This window comes from Colobus angolensis, unplaced genomic scaffold, assembly GCF_000951035.1.
Source record: "Colobus angolensis palliatus isolate OR3802 unplaced genomic scaffold, Cang.pa_1.0 Scaffold16, whole genome shotgun sequence".
In the NCBI taxonomy this organism is placed as follows: Eukaryota; Metazoa; Chordata; class Mammalia; order Primates; family Cercopithecidae; genus Colobus; species Colobus angolensis.
Genome location: NW_012114710.1, coordinates 7,744,818 through 7,750,628, shown reverse-complemented (window position 1 = coordinate 7,750,628; position 5,811 = coordinate 7,744,818). Strand labels below are relative to the sequence as shown.

Sequence of the window (5,811 nt, the reverse complement as noted above, 5' to 3'; positions counted from 1 at the left end):
GAACTGGAGGACATTATGTTAAGTGAAATAAGCCAGGAACGGATAGCTAAATACCATATGTTCTCGCTTATGTGTGGAAGCTAAAAAAAGTTGATCTTATAGAAGTAAAAAGTAGAACAGGATACTAGAGGCTGGGAAGGGGAGTGAGAAGGAGGTTATTAGGAGAGATTTGTTAAATAATACAAAATTACAGTCAGATAGGATAAATACGTTCTAGTATTTTATAGCACTGTAGGATGACTATAGTTAATAACATATAGGTTCAGATAGCCGGGAGGATATGAAATGTTTCCATCACAAAAAAATGCTGAATGTGTGAGATGATGGATATCTTAATTACCCTGATCTGATCACTATACATTATATGTATTGAAACATTATTACATATCCCACAAATGTGTAGAATTATTATGTGACAATTTTAAAAATAAAATAAAATTAGAAAAAAGTAAAATGACAACTCTGAACTTTATTCTTTTAGCAACGGGAATTCAATGTAGGATTTTAAAATGTATACAGTGGAAATGTAATTAAATTAACTTGGTATTAGTTTATAGCAAAGCTTCCCAAATCAACATACAGCAGCATGTTATTTTGCCTGCAAGGGTTTCAGTGCTTTGAAATAGATATTTCCCCTCAGTCCCCAGAAAGAATAAAGCCTTCCAGATGAGAGGGTTTCAAATATAAGCAGAATTATTTGTTTATCCCAGTGTCTTTCCAAGTTTATTTTCTACATGGGGCATGAAGTAAAAATTACTGGGAAGCATAGATTTGCATGATGATGGAAAAGGGAAAGCCTAAAGACAGGGAAAATAGCTAATGAATTAATATACAGTGTGTTTACTGGAGTTGTATGCATTTTCAGAAGAGGCATTCTTTCCCTACCAGTTGAATGTTCCTAGAAGGTCACATACCAGTTAAACTCCACTATTTTGCCTTTTAGTGACCATGCTTCAGTCCACTTGCCCAAATCCTGAGATCTGATTAGGAAGCTGCTGAAAACATTTCAGATGTTATTATCTATCAGGAGACTGCCTTTCCCTGGCACTGGCTGAGACAAATTTTATTTTATTTTATTTTATTTTATTTTATTTTATTTTATTTTATTTTATTTTTGGCAGAGCTAGCTGAGGCTTTATTTGGAAAAAAACAAAAACAAAACTGTTTCATAGATGGAGGCATGGGCGGAGGATACCCCAGGCAGTGAACTCCCCTGATGGGTAGGCTGAAGGCTAGGGCTGAGCCCAGAGAAGACCTTAGCCCTCAAGCCACTCATGGTGGGAGTGACCACCAGTGTCTGCCTCAGGTGAGTCTCCTGTTCCCTATGCTCCACTGAACAAGAGCCTCTGCCACAGGCCATGGGGCAGCCACAGGATGGGGTAGGCTGGGAGGGGCTGCCATGGCCATTCTCTTGGGCAGGAGATCAGATGACTCAGAGGCCAGCTTCCCATCGGGGGTCTCAATCTTCTTCATACCCACAGCCCTACAGGAGCTGGTACTCCTGAAGAAGCTGGAGCCCATGCCAGAGCCAAAGCTGGAGCCCAGGCCATAGCTAAGGCCAGGGCTTGTGAGGCCTCTGTAAGCCAAGTTCAGCCCACCTGAGCAGACACTGGTGATCTTCATATGGATACTTATGTTCCGCATCCCAGACTTCAGCTGGTTCTCCTCTCCCTCCAGCAGCTTCCTGTAGGTGGCAATCGCAATGTCCAGGGCCAGCTTGACATTCATCAGCTCCTGGTACTCATGCAGCTGTCGCACCATGTCCTGCTTGGCACACTGCAGGATGGCCTCCAGCTCCAACAGCTTGGTGGCCTTCACAGCCAGTTCCACATGCTGCTTGGCATCCATGATGACAGCTTCCAGGGAAGCTCCTTGGCCTTTGAGGCCCTCAGTCTCAGCCTGGAGCCCACTGATGTTGGTACAGGATTTTTCTCAGCCACTTTGCCAATCAGAGACTTCTGGATGGTGATGCCCCTGCTGGGAGACAGACACCCTGTCTACTCAGCCAACCAGGCCATGCCTGGCTTGCATGCTGGCATGGATCCCATGGCCACTGAGACTGTGTACTCAGTCCCTGGCAGGAGGGGGTGTGTGAGCAAGAATGCAGGGTCTGGCCAGCTGCTCCAAGCACCAGCACAGGAGCAGGCTCCATGCAGGACTTGCAGCTGGACCAGGTGTGTCACAAACAACTCCTATGGTAGACTCTGGTGTCCAGATGAGGGGAATGCAATGGCACCCAAACCAGGGTGCCTGTGATCCCAAAACCCTAGATGGGGTGTTACAGCATGCTAATAGCTTCCTCCCATGGCTCTGGAACTGGCTTAAACCCATCGCTGTTTCCCATTGTGTGGGGTGGCTGCCCTCCACCAACAGAGGGCAGAGGGCCACAGTGTTACAGCCTTCTTTCTATGCATATTCAGTGAGTCCCAAGTTCTTGTCCCACATCCAAGAAGAATGAGGTTATGCTGAAAACTGAAAAGTGAGGAGGGTGGAGAAGAGTTTTATTAAATGACAAAACAGCTCTTAGTGGAGAGGAGATGCAGGGTGGTCCCCCACCAGAAGTCAGGTGGTCTCTCCCAGTGGGGCTGGGACCAGAGCTTTTATGAGCTCAGAATGGGGGAGTGCAGGATGATTGGCTTGTGAGTGTGCAAAAAATGCTAAAACAAAAGTGTCACTCAAAGGTGGGTACAACAGTGTAGAAAACCAATTAGGGAAGAGTAGCTATATGTAAAATAGGTGAAGGGTAGGGATCAAACAGAAGAAAGCACGCCAAATGGGAAAAGGTTCTCAATCTGGTCTGTGGATTTACCAGGGACTTGTAGCTAGGCTTTAAACTGCCTTCAGTTTGAAACTTGGGTTTCACAAGGGACCAGCCCCTGTCTTCCTAGGATTTGTCTGCCTCCTACCACTAACAATGTTATAGTTCATCTCAGCGATATCCATCTTTGTGTGACACAGCTCATCCCCATGCTTCCCAGCCAGCATCTGCAGCTCCTCATACTTGATCTCGTACATGCGCTCAGCCGTGGCCAGGCTGTGGTTGACAATGTCCTCATACTGAGTCTTGACGTCAGCAATGATGCTGTCCATTTCCAGGGAGTGGCTGTTGTCCATAGACAGGACCACAGATATCTCTGAGATCTGAGAATGCAGCTCACAGATACCCTCTTTATACATCTGCCTGAGGAAGTTGATCTCATCAGTCAGCCCTTCCAGGAGAGATTCTTGCTCTACCTTTTTTATGCAAGCTTCATCCATATCCTTCTCGATGAGGACAAATTCATTCTAAATCTCTGTATGTTTATTGATGTCACCCTCGTACTTATTATTCAAGGCCTTCAGCAGCCCCTGCATGTTGCCAAGCTCTGTCTCCAGCTTCAGCTTCTCTTGGCCCAGAGTGTCCCACTGCCTCCAAAGGTTGTTGATATAGCTCTCAAGCATGTTGTCCATGTAGCTCTGGGCTGTCTTCTGCTGCTGCAGGAGGCTTCACTGGACTTCAGCATCTGCTGCTGCTGCTCCAGCAGTATACCTTGTTGATGAAGGAGGCAAACTTGTTGAGGGTGTGGATCTGCCCCTTCTCCTGGGTGTATGTGGCCTGGATGTTGGAGTCTACCTTTGGCTTAAGGGGGCTCAGTAGGCTCTGGTTCACCATGATGGCTATGAGGCCCCCCAATATCACTGGCCCCATCATAGTCTCCACCCAGACCCATGCCAGTTCCCTACCCACCCTAGAAACTGCTGCTACTACCCATTTGGGAGAAGTTCAAGGAGTTGTTCCTGGCCCACACATGTAGGAGTAGCTGCTGAAAACCTGGAGGCCAGAGATGGACACCTTGTAGGACTTCTGGGTCACCCTGATGGACATGGTGAAGGCAAGTGTGGAGGCAGGCAGGCCAAACCAAGTGGAAATTTGAGGAGTGCAGAATCTGCTTCCAGGTACAATTATCATCTTAGAGAGACAGTTAGCAACCACCTGATGGTCATCTGACATTCCTGGTTTTGCGGTGGGGGGGCCTCTCCTGCCCTGCTCATGTCTGACTAGTTGCCTCCTGTTACAGAATGCCTAACCCAGCAATGCAAAATGCAAATACATTGTCCTGTAGATCTGGTAACATAAGAACTTAAAATGGAGAAGAAAATTCTATAGTGAGTACAAAGATATCATATGTAGATATCCCTTATGCTAAAATATGACTCTGAAAATAGGTATTCCTAACAGCACTGACCAGATGGCCCTGTTGAAATGCAAGTTGCCAATCTGAACCACATGAAGTACCAATGCAATGTGAAAGCCATTTATTAGCAATGCAAATGTCAAGCTACCTCTGATTTTCCCAAAAGCAGGATAAACAAAATAAATGAGCCATTAGGAGGCACAGGTGAGATACTCAGGTTTCAAGAACCCTGCTTTGATTACTTTGAAAGGCAGAGAAAGGCAGCATAACAAGTTTCCACTTGAACAGAGTGTGTTTATTCAGCTTGATGCAAGTCAGAGGAAATAGCCCTAATAGTTTTGAATTGCTATAAAAGCTTGTATGCACTTGTCAGATTTATGCGTTTAGGCCATAAAAGCGAAAGAGTCTTAGAGGCATTTTCTAAATTAAGCGATTCAGGTATAAATTCAAAGAGAAGAAATGCAAGCTTCACATACACCAGAGCATGTGCCCAAAATGACCTTTCTCTTACTTTTACCCTAAGATTTCCTTTTCATCCTTCAACACTAGCTCAAATATTTCTGCCTCAAGTGAAGTGTCTCCTGAACCCCTCTACCCATCACTTCTGCCAGCTGATGACTTACAGCAACTTGTGCATCCCTCCATTGGAACACTTTGCTTTATAATTATTTATTTAACTTCCTCTTTTTGCGTTCTGTGATGTCTTCAGAGGCAAAGATTGTATACTATTTGTGTCTCCAAACTTCAGAAGCTTTCACAGAAAAGATTGTAACCATGTATATTCGCAACCAAAATCAAGAAAAAGAGATGATCCCTAATACTTTAGTTTGCTAGATTTTTGTTGAGCTCATAGTGATGCTTATAAATTTGATAGTATAATGCTAGATAAGTATTTTAAAGGATAATTGTACAAAGAAAGTAAAATCATGACTCTCATGGGGATAGAAATTGAGCACTATTAAATATTTTAACTATAAATTAGAGAATCAGGCAGATGTCACAACTTTTCAAAGGAGAAGTAAAACAAGGATAAATGTGTATAGAGTAAACTTTCCTCAGTAAAGAAACGTTGAACTTAAATGATAAACCAATGCAACTGGCTTCTTTTCCATGGGAGGAGAATGGAGGAAAGTCAGTTAAACCTCCCCACCAGACATAATTAATTTGCATTTCTAGGAACATGAATTATTTTGCATTGCTATCAGTTATCTACAATTTGCAAAGTTATAAAATACTGCAAAAGCTAGACTCAGATAACCTGGAAGTGCATTGCAATGAGTTTAATATTTGTGTACCTCCAAAATTCATATGTTGAAACCTAACCCCAAGGTAATGGTATTTGAATGTAGAACCTTTGGGAAATAATTAAGTCATGAGGGCGGGGTCCCCATGAATGAGATTAGTGCCCTTATAAAAGGGACCCCCAAAGAGCTCTTTCTACCACGTGAAGATAAGTCAGCCAACTACAACAAATGAAAGAGCTCTCCACAGAAACCTACATTACTGGCACCCTGATCTTGGACTTCTAGCCTCCAGAACTGTGAAAAAATAAATTTCACTTGTTTGCAAGCCACTCTGTTTATGGTATCTTGCTATAGCAGTCCAAGCTGGTAAGACAAATCTGCTCTAATCTAAA

General features: G+C 43.8%; 1 pseudogene; it reads right to left on the bottom strand.

The window, feature by feature from the left end:
* Positions 1-1,302: 1,302 nt before the first annotated feature.
* Positions 1,303-3,258, bottom strand: LOC105508335 (annotated as a pseudogene).
* Between the last annotated feature and the right edge of the window lie 2,553 nt (positions 3,259-5,811).